Below are 19,420 nucleotides of genomic sequence, written 5' to 3'. Positions count from 1 at the left end.
AAGGAGGAAACAGTAGCTAGTGTCTGACATGAACATGATGCTTGTGCTTACTGAGCTAAGTCTATTCCCCGAGCTCTAGAAAGCTGATCCAGCACTGGGCTTCTTGAGTTAACCCTTCGTCATGATAAGACTATTCTCACCCAGTCCCAGAAAAGGAAACAGCACCCCAGCCCCTCAAAGGCCACCACCGTTCTGTAACCTCACGTTGTTGTCCATCCCCAAGTTTTACAACATTAGGGGAACATCTTACTTGCATCCTACTATGGAAATCTTTCTTATCATTATTCCCAGTAGATACAAGTAAGATCTCATCTTGATTTCTTGGCTGACTTTCACTGATGGTATTCTAGTATGAAGCTTTGAAATAGGACCCTGGGATAGGCCATTCCCTTCAAAGGGTCTATCATTACTCCTTGGTGAGTCAGCTTTTGGACTGCTGCCAATGTGCTTTCTGTTAACTTTATCATGAAACCATATTTCTGTAGAGTTGCAACGGTGGCCAAAACACTGCATTTCAAAAGGCTCCCTCGAGTATTTATCAAAGAAAGGACACAGATACATATCCAAGCAAGCCACTCACGTATCTCAGTAAAAGAAGGAATAACACAAGCAGGTTTATACAGCATCATGTTAAAAGATTCTCTTAAGCGCAAGTGTCCAAAAATGTCCTGTAAAATCTCCTGGTAACTTGGTTTAAGTAGGTGTTATGCAAATGGGTATATTTTAAAGTTTTTTATGCTCTTGAAGGAAAAATTATTTTTCTCTGTATCAGGCAAGCTAGCTGAAGAATTATCAAGTTAAAGAAAATTTGAGATACCCAGGAATTCTCTGAAGGCTCAACAAATATCTCTAAGGGGAAAAATCTATTTTTGTACCTTTTTAGAGGAACTCACTAATAAATTTTTGGAATTCTAGTTCTGAGAAGGTAAAGCATTGTTGGGAATGGGGGAAGTGTATATGCAGTGCAACTGAAGTACTTCCACGGAGCAGGAATGCAAAAGCTCCTAGCTCCAAATAAAGTACTGGACAGTTATAACGCTTTCAGGGAAAGAAGCAGTGTTATTACTGTAGTAACAGTAGCAACAATCACAACAGGCCTATATGGAGTGCTAGCTGTTAAAAGCACTTGCTGAATCTAACAAAAGCCCCCGGAATACTGTTATCCCTGTTTTAAAATTGAGAAATCTGAAGCAAGAAGTTAAGGAATTTGTCTAAGATCAGAGTACTAGTGGTAGAACCATGATCCAAACCTAAGCCTGAGCTCTTATTCATCATACTAAACCGGAATAGTGAAAAGAGCATCCAACTTGGTATCAGAGGATCGGGGCTGAAGTTCTAGTTCAGCTACTCACTAGCAGAGCAATCTCAGACAACTAATGACAGCTTTTACACACAATTTATTCACCTGTTAAGTGAGAGTTAATAGTATCCCCTGCTCTGACTACTTCACAAGGTAGCAGTGAAAATTCAGTGTGCAACTAATACAACTAAATAAAATTTTATTTGTAATACTGATTCCATAACAGTTGCTACCTCCATATTCCCATGTCTCTAATTCTGGCAACCCTATTCTGGAATTCTCAACATGAATCACCAATACTGCAGTCTCAGGCAAAGGAAAGAGCCTAAGTCTTACCCCTATCCAACAACCACACACAGAAGAGGCAGGGTTACTTTCAACCCCCATTACTGTCAAAACTGGGCATCTCCAGGTAGATATTTCCACAGGAAATAGCTAGAAAATGACAGCCCACAAGTGAGATATCCCCTTATCAAAGGTTCACATTTGAAGTGCAATACATCTTGGTTCTAAACACAACATTCATTCAGTTTCTAACTCAGAAGAAATGTCCATTGCTGAAAGAAGCTCTGTAGCTCTGTATACCAAATACCTCAGTCTCTGAAAGGCTCAACCTGAGACTCTGAGACTAATCAAAGAAATACACACATACCATGCTCAATCATATCACCTGTGGTCTCTGTAGTCCTCTGAAGGGTCAGAATTGGAACCTCAATATTAATTTGCAAAACTTGCCTGCAATTTCTTTTCCAAGGTAAAATGGCCTTACCTTTTTCTTGGCTTCACACCGTTAGAAAAAGAAAGGTCAGTCACTACACAAACAGGATAATTTAATTCAAGTAGCTAATCAACCATAAACTCTAAGTTTCAAGACATGTTCACATGAAATAGGCCACCAATGTTAGTATTTCCAATCATCTTGGGGGAGTCTACAGTGCAAAGCCTGTTCTCCTTAAGACTTTTCACAACCAATTATATTACCATTCTGCTAGCTGGAGGAACAAAAGAAAGTCAAGGGCTCACAATTCAAGAGCTACTAAAAACAAAATATGAAATTATGCAGTGGGTTGGAGGTGGGAGGGATGTTTAAGAGGGAGAGGACATGGGTATACCTATGGCTGATTCACACTGCTGTACAGCAGAAAGTAACACAATATCGTAAAGCAATTATCCTCCAATTAAAAATAAACTTAAAAAAAAAAGAAATTATGCACTAAGGAGTTTGATAACTGAATATACCCACTGATTAAGCACATGTGCCTATTTCCTTAATTTAAAAAGTACTATTTACAGTTTACACTGTAAAGTTATTTATATAACAAATTACTCTCATTCTAAGAGTGAAATTTTGGGAGGGATTTGATAAGAAAATAACAAAATTCTGTGAATACTACAAGCTTTTTAAGGTTCCATAGTAAAGTTAAAAACACCTCTAGGCACCAGGGGTTTTTTTTAAACCATGAGAAAACACATTAATATGGGCACACACATACATGTGTGTGAATATGTTTATACCAGCTCTGGGCATAGTTATCAAAAACTGCAAACCACCTGAATGATCTTGGCACGTGAACATAAAAACTGGATACATCCATACAATGGGATGCTTCAGCAATAAAAAGTAATCCCTGATACACAAAGTATGAATGTCTCCAAGTGCATTATGTTAAATAAAAGCAGCCAACCTCAAAAAGTTACATACTGCATGATTCCATTTATATAAAACTCTAGGAAAGACAGCACTATAGTGACAAAACACATCAGGAGCTGCCAAGACAAGAAGTGGGAGTCCTTCTCACTGAAGGACCAGAAGGAAAATTTTTGAGACGATGGAACTCCTGTATCTTGATGAGTACTGATCATATGTGTTTCCAAAACCTGCAGAACAGTACTCAAAAAGGGTGACTTTTACTGTATACAGATTATACTTTAAATTTTTTTTTCAAACCACAGATGTGACAGAATCTGTATTATCGTTCTGAAAACCAGGGATCTGATATCGCAACCACCGAAGCAGAACACTAAACCTTGTTAGAGCTGCCTCCGAGCCTGACAGCTCCCTTCCAGTAACATTTTGCCTACAAATCTAAACAGTATCTACAGGCAGAAACAAACTGACGTAGGATTAAAAAACAAATCCATTTTTAAAAGAAAACTATCTAGTGTTTACATCGCAGGTATTTTAAGAAAATGAGCTTTGTCAAAGAGGGAATAAAATTCAAACAGTAAATATTAATATCAATCTTTCCCATAATCACGACAGTCACAATAAATAAGATTCCTTTTCTAATTTTGGTTCAAAAACCCAAAATTTTACTTCACAAAACCTGCAAAAGATTATTAAAAGATCTTTAACATTTGCCTAAAATCTTTAAGAACTTTCACTTAACTGGGCAATACAGCAAAGAACTCAACTACCTCTCAAGTTACTTAACCCCATTTTGCTTTGATTTCGTCAGTAAAACTGGATTATAATTATAATTAAACATAATAATTGGGGCTTCCCGGGTGGCACCAGTGGTGAAGAACCCCCCAGGCAATGCAGGAAAGAGACTCGGGTTCAACCTCTGGGTCAGGAAGATCCCCTGGAGGAGGGCATGGCAACCCACTCCAGTATTCTTGCCTGGAAAATTCCATGGACAGAGCCGCCTGGCAGGCTAGAGTCCATGGAGTCGCGAAGAGTCCGACACAACTGAAAAGACTTAGCACACACACATGCTGGGAATAATCCCAGACAATTAAATGACTTAATACATACAAACTGCTTAGAATAGTGTCTGGCATACTTAGAAGTCTCAGAAATTTTTAAGCCAATCTAAACGAATGATCTTAATCACTGTGTGTCCTTGTACAAATCATTTTCTTTTCCTATCACAATTCTGTTCTGTGATGTCAGAGGCCAAAATTCAATGGCCTAAATGCCTAATAATATTATTCTATGTTCTGATAATTTTACCTCAATTGCACCAGTCACCTTGCAAAAGTTAGGTATTGTCCCTACTGTTATAGAAAAATCTGAGGCCCAAATTAAGTCAAGTAACTTTCCCAAAGAGACAGCAAAGTGAAGACAAAGCCAAGGTACAGATCTGGTATTCTGAGAGTCCTCAAAACTTTGTTCTCTTCAAACATTCTAGCCTTCTATCAATTCCTTCCCTTCTTACAGACATAGGCATGACACACTCAAAACCCTCCAATGTCCTTTCTGGCCCCACAACACAGCATGCAGGAAGGCACACAGGATCTTAGTTCCCAGACCAGGGATTGAACCTCTGCCCCCTTCAGTGGAAGCCTGGAGTCTTAATCACTGGAACACCGGAAGTCCCTCCAATATACTCATTTAAGCTATACATTTGTTTTATGCACCCTTCCACATGTTTAACACTGTAATTTGAAAAGATAAAATAGGTTTCTCCATTAAGTGTATTCATGTATGAAGAGGTAGAAGAAAATTTAAAAAGCTGAAGAAAATTATATTCACTGAAATTATGTGAGGCAGTAAAAGGTTTAAAACTGAAGTGTTACATACATACAAAAAAAGTATATACATCCTAAGTACACAACTCAATGATTCTCATAAAGCAAACCATGGAATTACTACCCAGATGAAGATACAGAACGTAACTAGCAACCCCAGTCTCCCCGCGCTCACTACCAAAGATAACCATTAATCTGACTTCTGCTGCCATCTATCAGGAGTGTTCTGGTAACTTTATAAAAATGGAATCACACAGTTAGCGCTGCCTTGTGAATGGGTTCTTCCACATACACTTACTTTTTCTTCTTGCAGACGTAGTGCATTTAGGCTTCCCAGGTGGTACAGCAGTAAAGAATCTGCCTAGCAATGCAGGCGACGCAAGAGACACGGGTTCCATCCTTGAGTGAGGAAGATCCCCTGGAGGGGGAAATGGCAGCCCACTCCAGCATCCTTGGTGGAAAATCCCGTGGACAGGGGAGCCTGGCAGGCTACAGTCCACAGGGTTGCAGAGTCAGGCTCAACTGAGCACAGAACAGCACGGAGTAAAAAAGGTTCTCTCACTGCCATCAAACATTCAATTTAAACCATCAATCATTCTGAAAGCAAACCAATTCTCAAGCCATAAAGTATCTAAGGTATTGGTTTATTTAAAGGATAACTAGTACTCTCTCTCCCTAATGAGAGTTCTAAGAAACTTTCAGTTACTTTAATGCTAAGTCGCTTCAGTCGTGTCCAATTCTGTGTGACCCCATAGACGGCAGCCCACTGGGGTTATTCCCGTCCCTGGGATTCTCCAGGCAAGAACACTGGAGTGGGTTGCCATTTCCTTCTCCAATGCATGGAAGCGAAAAGTGAAAGGGAAGTCGCTCAGTTGTGTCCGACTCTTAGTGACCCCATAGACTGCAGCCTACCAGGCTCCTCTGTCCATGGGATTTTCCAGGCAAGAGGACTGGAGTGGGTTGCCATTGCCTTCTCCGAATTACTTTAATAGGAGAAAACAAATCCAAAATATCTCAATAAATATCCTTTCATCCATAAAATTGAATTATAACCTTTAAAAAGCAAGACAGAAGAAAAAAAGGGAAGGGACATCATGAAGAAAGTGCAGACTCTTAAGTCTCAAAAATAGTTTTGCTCTTTTATATAAAAGAGTTGTCAACTATGGCCAACAATACAAAAATGCAAAACTTTGGTTTGCAACAAAATACTTAATTCCAATGCAAGTTTGATGGCACTGCAACAAAAGTTTTAGATAAGTAAATGCTTCTATTTTATCCTGAGATCTCCTCCTCCTGCTAATCTGCATCACTGTCTCATTTTCAGAGTCCATAAGCAGTGCTGTCCAACATGCAGTCACTAACCACGTGGCTATTTAAATTTAATTAAAATGTTCAGTTTAGCTCCTTGTTCCAACTAGCCAGATTCCAAGGCTCAATATGTACTGAACAGCAGTTATCAAGCATCAGAAGGAACTGGAGAAAGTTCTATTGAACAACACGTGTCACACATGCTGTCTCATGTCACACTCCTCGTCTCTTTCAATATTCTGAATGCATATCCTAAGAAAACGGGGACTTCCCTGGTGGTTCAGTGGCTGAGACTCTATGCTACCAATGCAGGGCACTTCAATGCCTGGTGAGGGAACTAGATTCCACATGCTGCATCTGAGACCCAACACAACCAAATAAATAAATTTTTAATAGGCCTTGGGGTGAAGAGGAGAAATGTTAAAAAATACATAAGAAAATGATGATGGATGAGTAGTATGGATCACTAACGTATTTCCCATCTCACTCAAATTTAATTATCACTCATTTGAAAATTTCTTCTCCTTGGCCTCCACTATGCCTCATTAACCTAATTTTAACAGCTTTTAAAAAATTTGATCTTCTCCCACTCCCCTAAATGTGATCTCAATCTTTGGCTCTTCTAGGTTCAAGTTCTCATCCAGATAAGACCTACCTTTCTTCCTGCCTCAAATTCTTATCTCTGAGCTCCTGTGAGACATTTTTACTTGTATATTCCCTGGTCTCAACGTTAAATGTATGAAGGGTTTCATTTCAGTCCTTTTCCAAACTCCCCCTCCCATTTCTACATTTTTGTACCATCACTAGTCTCTGAGGCCCAAAACCCACCAACGCTGATTCCCTGCCACTAAATTTCCCATTCAACCAGTTCACAAGTATATGTGCATTTCCTTCAGGCTGTCAACTAAGAATGCTTAAATTAGCAAACTAAATCACCACCCTGCCACCACCTTAATTCAGGTCCTTACTACCTAATTCTGAGTACAGGACAGATTTTTCACTGCTTTCCAATCTTTGCCTGTTCCCAATTACACACACTGCCACAGGACATCTCTTCCCTGCAAGGGCTCAGTACAGAGAGTAAAAGAAATTTCAAGTACTTTAACATTTTATTTCAATTTTTAGCACTTTAAAAACTTATTTTGAATCTTCTATTCTGTGCTAGCAAAACTAAAACTATTTCCCAAACACAGCTCTATGTGCCTTACCTAAGTGAAGCTTGAACTCCTCCTAGCTTCTACTATGCAACTTTAGCAGGTTAGCTGTTTTATACGGCAAAACTACCCAGCTCAGCACCTCTTACATGGCACCCAATTTTGAACGAACCTAAGTGAACAGACCAGGCCTGAGAAAGTTACAAATATACATACTGGTTTAGCATCAATATTTATTGCATGCAGTTCTAGTCCCCCAAAATTTACTCTGCAGAATTATTTCTATACAAATTACCCTACAGCTGTTCAAAAGGATAAAGTACAAGAATATCCATCAGAGACAGCACTTTTTGTAATGCAGGGAAAAAGTAACCTCCCCCCCCCCCCCCCGCACCCCGCAAAAAAACCGAAATCCCCAGATGTCCATCAGTAAAGGTCTGGGTAAATAACTGTCCTGTGTCTATAAGAAGTTCAAAAAAACTACAGTCCTTAAAAACAGGTAAATATTTTGCAATAGGGTAAGATGTTTATAAAAACATTGAGAAAAAAATTGTAGATCAGCCATGTACAGCTTGATCATATTAAAAGCAAATTTTAAGATCTATATATTAATCGAAAACAGACAATATGGGACTAAAATTACATCCTATTCATACAACTGAGTACTACATAGCTATTAAGCAAACACACATATATTAACATAGATAAATTTCAAGCTTTTTCAAACAGCAGAATATATACACTAAGGTACTATATGCATTTGAAACACATTAATACGTGTCAAACACACACAGACATCTGTAGGAATAAAACAGCACAGCATGGCCTAAAATGGTAAAACCACCTCTGGATAATGGAAATAGGATTTAAGATGAATGCAGGAAGGACTCCAACTATGTAATATTTTGCTTTTTAAAAACAAATATAAATACCTCTTTGAGGCAAATTTTACAAGACATCAACATCTATTAAATCTAAATCTTTTAAATTAGGCCCTTGGTGTCTGTTAAATTATTCTCCATATTCTTCTGAATTTTTGAAATATTCAAATTTTCTTTTAAAAAAAGAAAGCCAAGATTGTGGGATTTGGGAACAGAAAAATGGGCTTAATCAACTTTTAAATAAACCTATATATCTTTAGTATAAAATTTTAAACTAAAAAAGCCTATAAATTTATATTAGTACCTACCTTTATTACTTTGATTGCCCTTGAACTTTAATCTTATTTTTTAAAAGAATAAAGGGCAGACAGTTAATAATGTTCTACCCCAGAAATCTTACATTCTGAATGATACATCATCTGTCTATACAAAAACTGAAGTTACTATAATGTTCAATAAACAGCAAAAGCTGAATAGGCTTTTCCTAATCACTTAAACTCTGGATATATTACATAGATCTTCCTAGAGTATCAACAAATGAATGAGTAAATAAACTTACAGTGGCTCAACTCCCAGCCATACACATTAACACCAAAACCCCAACTGTCAAAATAAAAGTCATTTATCTAAGTATCTTCCAGTTCAAATTACATGTGCAAAATCAGTATCACATCTGAGTTGCTGTAATTCTATTTGATTTTTTTTTCCCCATTTTTAAATACACACAGGGCTACAGTTCTTACTCCACATGGCAAGCCAGCAGGAAAACCAGGAATTCTGGCCGAGTCCTGTGTTTAAGCTCACAGTATCTGACTTTTCAAGATATCATTCGTAATTCTCAACCAGCTCATTAGGAAGGGAAATATCAGGTGGAGGTCTTGTGTTTAACTGTGACCAAAGCCCAGACTGCCTCAGTGTCACAGTGGAATTTACAGTAAGAAAGTTCAAATCAGCTTGCCTGCCCCATTTTCCCATACTGCTTCCTACAGCTGCCACTCTCCTTAGGAACTGGAGTCAATTAATGTTCTTTTTGGGGGGGAGGGTCACACCCCATGGCACGCAGAACCTCCTCACCATACCCCCTTCAGTGGAAGTGTGGAGTCTCAACCACTGGACCACTAAGGAAGTCCACAACCCATGTTTTTAATGCTGACTGATTTAGATCTTCATAAGCCAGCCAATGAAAACTAAGGACATTAAAATGTACTTTAAAATAGCAGGTTTTCCCTAATTATAAGAGAAACAAAAAAAAAGTAACACGTGTTCATTACAGAAAACTGGAAAACGACAGAATATGAGGCAGAAAATGGTCACTATTCCAGCCAGAAACTAATCACTATTAGTACTTCCATTCTTGTCTTTATAGAGTCTCTCTTATGTATGAAAGTATATTAGAAAAAAAAAGAAAGTATATTAGTTCACTTACGAAACATGATTTTAAGTTCAGCGGATCAAAGGGGCAATAACAGACTAGCTTCTTCAGAAGACTAATTTTTTTCAGCCTTTTTCGGAATAAACCAAAACCACAGGTACAGGGAACTGGAGAGAATAAGTGTCAGCAATTATATTTGCTCCTTTTCATTCACGCTATGGCAAACCCTGCAGTCCATGTTTGAAGAACCATTATACACCCAAAAACTGAGTATGTTTCCTTTTCAAATAGCAAGCTACTATACAAATACAGATACATACATATATATACACACACACACAAACACACACACGAGTCTTGCCAGTAGGAGGAACCCACACAATGAAAGGAATTACATCAAGACTTGTCACCATGCATCTATCCTGAAGAGAAAGAAAGAGGATATCTGAAAGGCTGATATAAAATTAATGACCTCTCCCCCAGAAATGTTTTCTGTGCACATCAGATGAAGGAACAATCTAACTGCAGAAAGTGATGTGTTGGTTTCACAAGACTATAGTTTATTAACACGTGTAAATATATAGGTAAGAGTTTAAAGAGTCCATAAAATTGATAGCTTCCTTTATACCAGGCAGTACATTAAGTGCTGAGGAGTGAAGGAGAACACCCATCAGTACCTACTTCTGCAGGCTTCCTAGGTGGCTCAGCGGTAAAGAATCCACCTGCCAATGCGGGAGACGAAGGTTCCATCCCCGGGTGGGGAAGATCCCTTAGAGGAGAAAATGGCAACCCACTCCAGTATTTCTGCCTGGAAAATCCCATGGACAGAAAAGCCTGGCAGGCTACAGTCCACAGGGTCGCAAAAGAGTCGGACATGAGTTAACGACTACATACCACCTACTTCTTCAGGCTTACAGTCTTCAAATATGATGTCAAACACTGCTTTGAGGCATGTGGCCTCAAAGGAGTCACAATACCCGTGATTAAATGATGCTCTCAAACCCTAATGAGGATCTAAGATGTCTGTGACAACAGACATCATGCTTGTAAATCATGCTACCTAAGGTAAAAAGGAATACCTGGCCTCTTCCCCAAAATACTATATATAGCAATCACCTTCAATATAAATTATCTTTTAACTGGCAAAAAAACTTCTTTTAACTAGCAAAAAGTAAGCACAAGTTGCCCTTTTCACAATCTTGAAGACTTCAATATCGTCTTTCTCCGATAATGACCAATCCATATAAAATTACTGAAATTAAACTCCCCATGATAGGAAGAGAGAGGGAGACTCATTTTTGTAGGGTAAAAGCACCATTTCCAGATTTCATAACTAAGCAGCAGGGAGGAGAGGGGTAAATCAAAAGTAACTTATGAACTTAACCACAAAGAATTCTGCCCAATGTCACAGGGCAGCCTGGACGAGGGGAGTGTGGGTGAGAATGGGCGCATGCATATGAACGGCTGGGTCACCTGGCTGTGCACCTGAAACCACCACAATATTGTTAATCGGCTCTATTCCAACATAAAATTAAAAGTTTAAATTTTTTGAAAACAGAAACATATTCAAACTTTAAGAAAAAAGTCACCTTTTAATCCAGGACTCAGAAAATTTTGGCCCAAGAAAGCATTTAAGTTACTGACTCAGGCTCTTCCAAATGGAGTTAAAGAGTGACAGGTTAATTGTGGTATTTTGCAAGCAAAGGAAAGCTAGTACGTACCAATTATTCATCTTTTTCAGTCTCCAAGACCTAAGCTCTTAGAAAACAAAAATGTTACAACCAAACTGCTTTCCATAAAGCAGAGACTTTTTAAAATATACTCTACACAGTCTCAGTTCATCTCTAAGAGAAGTAGACTACTTACTTAGACTGCTTCCTAGCCCACGATTGCTGCTGCTGCTGCTAAGTCGCTTCAGTCGTGTCTATGCGACCCCATAGACGGCAGCCCACCAGGCTCCCTCGTCCCTGGGATTCTCCAGGCAAGAACACTGGAGTGGGTTACCATTTCCTTCTCCAATGCATGAAAGTGAAAGTGAAGTCGCTCAGTCATGTCTGACACTGTGCAACCCCATGGTCTGCAGCCCACCAGGGTCCTCCGTCCCTGGGATTTTCCAGGCAAGAGTACTGGAGTGGGGTGCCATGGCCTTCTCTGATCCCATTGATTGGCCCTTTTCAAATCAAGCGCCTCAACTGGTGCTTTCTGAGCAAGGTTCATGTTTGCCCTTATTGCAGACGTGGCTCAATAGCATGGGACACTCTGAAGACTATCCTAATCCAACTAGGCTGGACCACCTGCAGAACTAGTGGAAAAGCTCTGAAACAGTCAACCATAAAAGCCCAACATTACATCTTAAGTGTCTAAAGCAGTTACATCCAAAGCAGAACACAGTACACCCAAGGAGCACCCAAGATGCTCCGCTGCAGTAAAGGAGAAAGATATCTGAACTTTAATTCTCATCCTTGTTAATTTTTTTCTCTATATTTTATAAGACACAATAACCAGTTACTATACATATTATTTGTAAAGTAAATAGTTAAGGATTGAGGATTAACATGCAATAATTTTTAAGTAATCTCTATCATTGCCCTTCCATTTTCACCTGCCCCTTCCACAGCTAAGCTGTAGAGGGTAAGGGCTGATGATGAAAAAAGGACAAAGGAAATTTCCAAACTATTTTAAATTCCCACCAAGCTGCTGCTAAGTCACTTCAGTCATGTCCGACTCTGTGCGACCCCACAGACGGCAGCCCACCAGGCTCCCCCGTCCTTAGGATTCTCCAGGCAAGAACACTGGAGTGGGTTGCCACTCCTTCTCCAACACATGAAAGTGAAAAGTGAAAGTGAAGTCACTCAGTCGTGTCTGACTCTTAGGGACCCCATGGACTGCAGCCCACCAGGCTCCTCTGTCCATGGATTTTCCAGGCAAGTTAAAAGGTAGTAAATCACTAGAAAGAATATTTGGAATCGGACAATGATATTACTGTTGCCGAGACTTTAAAATAGCACCCTATTTAGAGGATACCCTGAGTATTTTGAAATTTTAAAAACAACCCTTTGCCAGGTAACCCTACTTTTAGGAATTTAGCCTGAGAAAACAGCAGCATAATTGTCTTTTTAAAAGCTCAAACGAGACACTTCCCTGGCAATACAGTGGTTAGGGCTACTCACTTCCACTGAGGGGAACATGGGTTTGATCCCTGGTCAGGGAACTAAGACTCTTCAAGCCATCTGGTACAGCCAAAAAAAAAAACCAAAGGAGTTCATCACAGCTCTGTTTTATGATTTTATGAGGGAAAACTGAAATGTCCGTTAACAGGGAATTGCTGTAAACCATGCTGCACCCATATCACAGAATACTAAACACCCATTAAAGGAACATCAACTTGACATGGGAAGTTGCTCTTAAGTATTTCAGTAGATAAGTAAAAAAGACAAACACCAAACATCACATCTAAATGGGATGAGGGATCAGCTCTACTTTCCTTCATTCTCCTACATTATCTCCATTTTTTTTGTAGGTTTCACACACACTCATACAAATATGTACTGTAGCTTTCATAATCAGAAATAAAAACTTCATTTTGAAATTTAAAATGAAATTAAATTAAAGCTCCTTATTATTGCCCTGTAGACTTCTAAAACTTTAAACACACTACTTTGCCCCATGTGGTTTGTGGAATCAGTCTAAATACTTTACAATTACAAATTTGTTTTATCTTATAGAAACATGATAGGCATGAACTAAAAAATAAGAATGACCCTATTTCAAGTAAACCATCCTGTCTTTCTACCAATTCTTTCAAATGTTAGGATTTATCAATATACTTATAACTCCTTACATTTGCCAGATTATCAGTCTATGAATATTTCAGAGAAATAAATTTATGTATCTTCTGCAACTAAATTACAGAAGCATTAGCTAAAGAAAATAAATTTAGAACATAAATGAAATCAGGAAAGCTTTCTACTATCTCTCATAATAAAATCATTCTAAACATTATATGAAGAAACAAACAGGCATGTAACAGATCTAGGTCTAGACATACAACCAACATGATGCTCGATGCAATAATGCACGCCACGAGACGACATCTTTGTAGTTACCAGACAGTCCATTTAAGGGAAAGGAGTTAGAATATTAGCATAAGTTTGTCTTAACTATGTTCATTAAGTCAACAATTTATAACAGAGCTATGAGGTATGTTGTGGATTCGCAGGTGGCTTAGAGGTAAAGAATCCCCCTGCCAAGCAGGGGATGTGGATTTGATCCCTGGGTCGGGAAGATCCCCTGGAGGAGGAAACAGCAACCCACTTCACTATTCCTGCCTTGAAAAATCTCACAAAGGAGCCTGGTGGGCTACAGCCCAGAGGGTCGCAGATTCGGATGTAACTGCGTGTGCTAGCTCAAACACAAACACACACACAGTATTTCACCCTTAACAAAACAGCTTTAAATTTAACCAAACCTCATAATTTTCTTGTGACTTTTCATTTATGTCTCACTATTTTTATAGTCATCCTAACTGCAAAGCTCGGGTACCCGGTACCGTGTCCCTGAGCAACTGCTTCCAAGTTTTACAACTCAAGAAAAAATACATTTGGGAATTTCCTGGCGATCCAGTGATTAGGATTCTGCGCTTTCATTGCAGGGGTCCGGTTCAATCCCTGGTCTGGAAACTAAGATCCCAAAAGCTACACAGAGCGGGGTGGGGGGTGGGGGGACTGTAATTATAAAATTACATTTTATGTGGCAACAGTACACATATAGTAACAGAAGTAACGTATAATAAATTTTCCCAAATCAGTTGTTAATTTTACCATTTTCTATGTGCTAATTCTTTTTTTAGAAATCACCACATTGATTTCATTAAACACAGCCCTAAAACATTACACAGAATGTGCTAAACTCCCTGACCCTATCACTTTCCAACATAAAAAGATGGGTGAAATCCAGCAAATGTACTCTAAAGGCAAGTGAAGTGAAGTGAAAGTCGCTCAGTCATGTCCGACTCTTTTCAACCCCATGGACTATACCGTCCATGGAATTCTCCACTGGAGTGGGTAGCCTTTCCCTTCTCCAGGGGATCTTCCCAACGCAGGGATCGAACCCAGGTCTCTCGCACTGCAGGCAGATTTTTTACCAGCTGAGCCACAAGGGAAGCCCAGGAATACTGGAGTGGGCAGCCTGCAAACCTTGGCACAAACTTAAGACATCTCAGATCCCTCTGCAGTTTCTTGAAACACTGATCATTCCTATTGGCAGACTGGATGCAAGTGCTGCTAAAAGGTTTCTCCAAGCAAGAGTACAGAACAGAAATCTTTTCCGTGGCTTTCCTAGTGAAATTACTAAAGTCGGCACTTGACAGCAGACACCAGATTTACCACTGCTCCACAAGTCAACTCTTCCAGGGAAACAGGATTCTAATACAACAGGGCTCCATCATCACCCACTGACATTTTTAGACTGCTTTTCATATACACCATTCCATTTCATCCTCACTGTACTAATGAGGGACCTGAAGCTCAGAAGGCTTATGCGGTTTGCCAGAAACACAACTAATGAGCACAACCCAGACTTGAACTCAGGACTTACTAGTCACCCACTGTCATGCTACAGCAGTTTTCTCTTTAAATGTCTGATACGAACTTGAAAGTTACATTATGGTTCTAGATGCAAAAGTGAAGATAAAAGCACAAAATTAAAATGAAAAATAACAATGTCAGCAATTCTGGTAGCTTCTAAAATTGGGAATCTTGGTTCAACTGGGTATGGATTTGATCTCATATTTTCAGTTTCACTGATTATAAAACTACATATAAATTCAGCATAGAAAATTACAGAATTGGGTGATCTGTAACAAACAACTGACCACAGAAATTACACAAACTTGCACCAAACCATTCTTAATCTTGTGGCTTCACACTCAGTTATGAAGTTCTCTATGTGAAATCCGTTTTGATTTCAACACTAAGTGAATTACAACAGCATAAGCATGTTGTTTCTGCTTAACACTTGCAACATGCATGCAATTTCCAGAGCACTTTTGGACAATGTCTATAATCCATAAGTCAAAAGCAGAATCCAAAACAGAAGGTTCATCTACCTATATGAGATTAATACTAAATAACAATTACAAATTAATAAAGACTTGCAAAATCAGGCTGGAGAAACTACTTTAGGTCAATAATTACAAACCTTTTAATTTTACGGATAAGAAAATGGAGGTCTAGAGAAGTGACATTCCCAGCAGCAGTCAATTAACACCACAACCTAAAAATAAAAAACCAAGGCCGATTTAAGACCCCAAAACTAGGGACAGGATAGTGTCCAATGACAGTCTTTAGAAAACAGAATCTCTTAGGCAAACCACAAGGACTAAAAATCTGACTCTTTAACTCAATGCAAATTATCAAATAGTTTTTAATAACAAACACTGTTATCAACCACCAAAACGGTTCTTTTTCCCACCTCAATACTATCCATTTACTCAACAAATACCTGAGGGCATAATATATGCTGAGAACTATGCTAACTACTCCAGATACCAAAGAGCAAAACATACAAGGCCTCTGGCTCTCGTAGTGGACAGCTGGGTGTGCTTCTCTAACAGTGTGACACTATGATTTAACAGGATGTTGACCAAACTCCTTCACTGCTCTCTACAGTATTTTCTTCCAACTCTTCCAAACTTATAACAAACCTTACCACACCCCCTCTGAAATATGAATACTTCCTCTGGTAACTCAGCACTCCACTTTACCGACTGAAAGCATTAACCAGAACTACCTCAGACTTTAGAGCTGACTTCTCCACTCCTCTTAGCCTTAGGCGTATTTCAAGAACTTTTCACAATCCACAGTACACCTTCCTGGTTCACAACCCTAGTCTCAAATGACTGCTAATTCACCAGCCCTACCCCCACTTTACTAGAAACCTGAATCAGACAGTTTAGGTGCCACAGCGATGTTGGAAAGCAGCTTCAGTGGAGCTCTTTGTGGCCCACAAGCAGACTTTCTGCCTCTGCCTCTCTGCTTCTGTCCTCTGGATTGCTCATTATATCTCTGGATATACCTCTAATTTTATGAAGCATGTACCTGAAGATGTGCACAAATAATTTTTGGCAATCGATCTGCTTCCCATACCTAAATCCACTGTATTTTAAGAGATGCTCAGGCTCCACTCTTTTCCATACCTCTCAAATTGTATAAACAGTTAAAAACACTCTCAGGAGTTATAATTACTGGAAATCCTTTGGAATACCAGAGGTGACTTAAAGCAGACATTCACAAACCTGGCTGACTAGAATCACTCAGGAAGCTTTGTAAGGCTCAGAGATTTTAATTCACCAGGTCCCACATGAGGCCTGGAATAAGCATTTCAGGCAGTCTGTACTATTTCTGACAACTGGTATTTAATTAGTTAACCACCAAACTAAAAAACCTGGTTTACAAACTGGGAAAACTTGGGTTCTCTTATGGCTTGCTATTAACTACAAGTGGGGCTGCAGAAGCATACTGGTCACATGAACAGCTCTGGGCCACCTGAAAATAAGGGAGTTAATTAGAGCTGAAAGCAGCCTTCATAAGGAGCCAATCTACAATTCTAGAACCCTCCAAATTTAGTTAAATATCACAAACTGTACTGGGTTTACTCCAAACAGTGTCATTCTCTAAGCTCTTCTTCCCACCCAAGTCACAAGCCTTAGAAGGGAAGACTCTGCTTGACACCAACACACGCTGGCATCCCTCACCTGGTCGCCGAGCAAAAAAACACATACATCCTGTCTCTTGCCCTACTGGAACAGCCTTGGATGTGAAAGAGGGAGGTCCCCCAACACCTCTACACCTATAAATCCCAACTATTTTATACTAAAAACAAAAATCATCCCGCATAATTCAGCGCAGGCCTTGATGGCACCATGGCCCACATTGTGAGAAACGAAGGTGAAGTTCAACTGGAAGAGCAAGCCCACTTTTTTTTCCCTCACTGTGGGGAACAAAAAAAAAAGCAGACACTGTCATACAACAAAGTGTCTGTCAAGATACTGAAACAGGTAAGAATTTAGGCCTCAGTCTGGAGACACCACCTGGATATCATTACCCCCCATAGTAGCTCCTGGGAAAACTCACAAGTAAGGTTATCAGACCCCAGAGGAGTTTATTAAAATGGCCATAAAACGTACCCTTACTATTTTGAGGCAAGTTTTCCAGCCCAAAGTACAACCAACAATACTATCCCAGGGGTCCTAAGCGGCAGGATTTTTCACCTGAGAAATCACTCTAACCTTTCGTGAGGCAGTCTCACCAGTGCTGAGTTTTCTCAAGCATCTCCGAGCCATCCTTCCCACCCCAGGACTACCAGCTCAGGAGGACGCCCTGCTCCACAGCCGGGCGGCCACTCCTCCTTCCCACAAGTCCCGGGCCCGCTGCGCTCGCCCCGGGGGCTCCGCGGCCCCCAACCTCCGGTCTCCCGCCACAGAGGACGCCCACGGGGCCGGTCGGGGTGAGGGCCGCACGCTCACCTCCTGGAAGTCCGCGGGCATCTCCCCGGACGCTACCGGGGAGCGCCTCACACCCCTCGTCCCCGTGGGCCCTTCCCCACCGGGTCCGGAAAAGCCGCCCCGGCCGGACCCCGCCTCCCCTGCGCCGAGGGTCCGGGCCGGGCCCCGCCGCGGCGCTCCCGCTCCCCGTGCCTCCCTCTGGCGGCCGCGGCCGCCGTCCGGGCCACCCTCCTCGGGCCACGCACGCCGTCCCCAGCCCCCCGCGGGTCGCCGCCTCCTCAGAGGGTGACAGCCGCGGCGCCGGGGCCGAGGACGGCCCCTCCTCCAGCTCCTCCTCACCCCCGGAGTAGACGGGGCGGGGGGGTGGGGGTGGGCTTCCTTACCGGGCTGCAGAACATGGCGAGGCCCGTCTCGGCACGGCCTCCGCCACCCCTCGAGGCGCCCAGCCCGGGCTGGCGGGGGGCAGCGCCTGGGCCGCTGGAGCGTCTCGACCGGCTGCGCCTCCGCCACCGCCTTCTCACAACCACAACAACATGGCGGCACCAGCCACACAGAGCGCGCTCCCGAAGCCGAGCCGGGCCGCGAGCGGGGACGCGCGCGCACGCTCCGGCCCTCTGCCGGCGGTCGGAGCAAGGGGCGTGGCCTGGGGCGGTAGGCACGCCCCGGTGGTGGGCGGGGCTGCAGATCAGCCGAACGCCGGCAGCTGGGACGCTCCAGCTGGAAAAGAGAGAAACAGGATCTGCGAATGGGCGAGGAAGTCAACCTTTGGGCGAGGCATCTTTTCCTAGCTCTACGGCCAGGGGCAAGGCAATGCTCGAACAATGGTAGTATCTTTCACCTGTAATTGTGCTCAGAATAAAACTAATTTAAAAAGGGAACCCTCCTACACTGTTGGTGGGAATGCAAACTAGTACAGCCACTATGGAGAACAGTGTGGAGATTCCTTAAAAAATTGCAAATAGACCTACCTTATGACCCAGCAATCCCACTTCTGGGCATACACACCGAGGAAACCAGAACTGAAAGAGACACATGTACCCCAATGTTCATCGCAGCACTGTTTATTATAGCCAGGACATGGAAACAACCTAGATGTCCATCAGCAGATGAATGGATAAGAAAGCTGTGGTACATCTACACAATGGAGTATTACTCAGCCGTTAAAAAGAATTCGTTTGAATCAGTTCTGATGAGATGGATGAAACTGGAGCCGATTATACAGCGTGAAGTAAGCCAGAAAGAAAAACACCAATACAGTATACTAACACATATATATGGAATTTAGGAAGATGGCAATGACGACCCTGTATGCAAGACAGGGAAAGAGACACAGATGTGTATAATGGACTTTTGGACTCAGAGGGAGAGGGAGAGGGTGGGATGATTTGGGAGAATGACATTCTAACATGTATACTATCATGTAAGAAT

The 19,420-nt window shown here is 41.2% G+C and overlaps 1 protein-coding gene across 20 annotated transcripts in view; it reads right to left on the bottom strand.

The window, feature by feature from the left end:
- The window catches only part of MTMR3 (myotubularin related protein 3), a 129,612-nt gene that overhangs the window by 108,398 nt on the left and 1,794 nt on the right, over nucleotides 1–19,420 (bottom strand). For 7 of the 20 annotated variants that reach the window (XR_011249857.1, XM_069557187.1, XM_069557191.1 and 4 more), the window contains exon 1: nucleotides 18,376–18,623. The exons of 1 other annotated variant lie outside the window; for it this stretch is intronic. The gene's annotated coding sequence lies outside the window, so the exon portion shown is untranslated. Of the gene's footprint in view, nucleotides 1–15,687; nucleotides 15,763–18,013; nucleotides 18,069–18,375; nucleotides 18,624–19,420 lie in introns of those variants that run through there. 12 more of the 20 variants (XM_069557188.1, XM_069557192.1, XM_069557197.1 and 9 more) reach the window with 7 other exon arrangements.

Source organism: Ovis canadensis, chromosome 17, assembly GCF_042477335.2.
Source record: "Ovis canadensis isolate MfBH-ARS-UI-01 breed Bighorn chromosome 17, ARS-UI_OviCan_v2, whole genome shotgun sequence".
NCBI lineage: Eukaryota > Metazoa > Chordata > Mammalia > Artiodactyla > Bovidae > Ovis > Ovis canadensis.
Note: the sequence above shows the minus strand (reverse complement) of the source record. Positions and strands in the feature narration are given on the sequence as shown.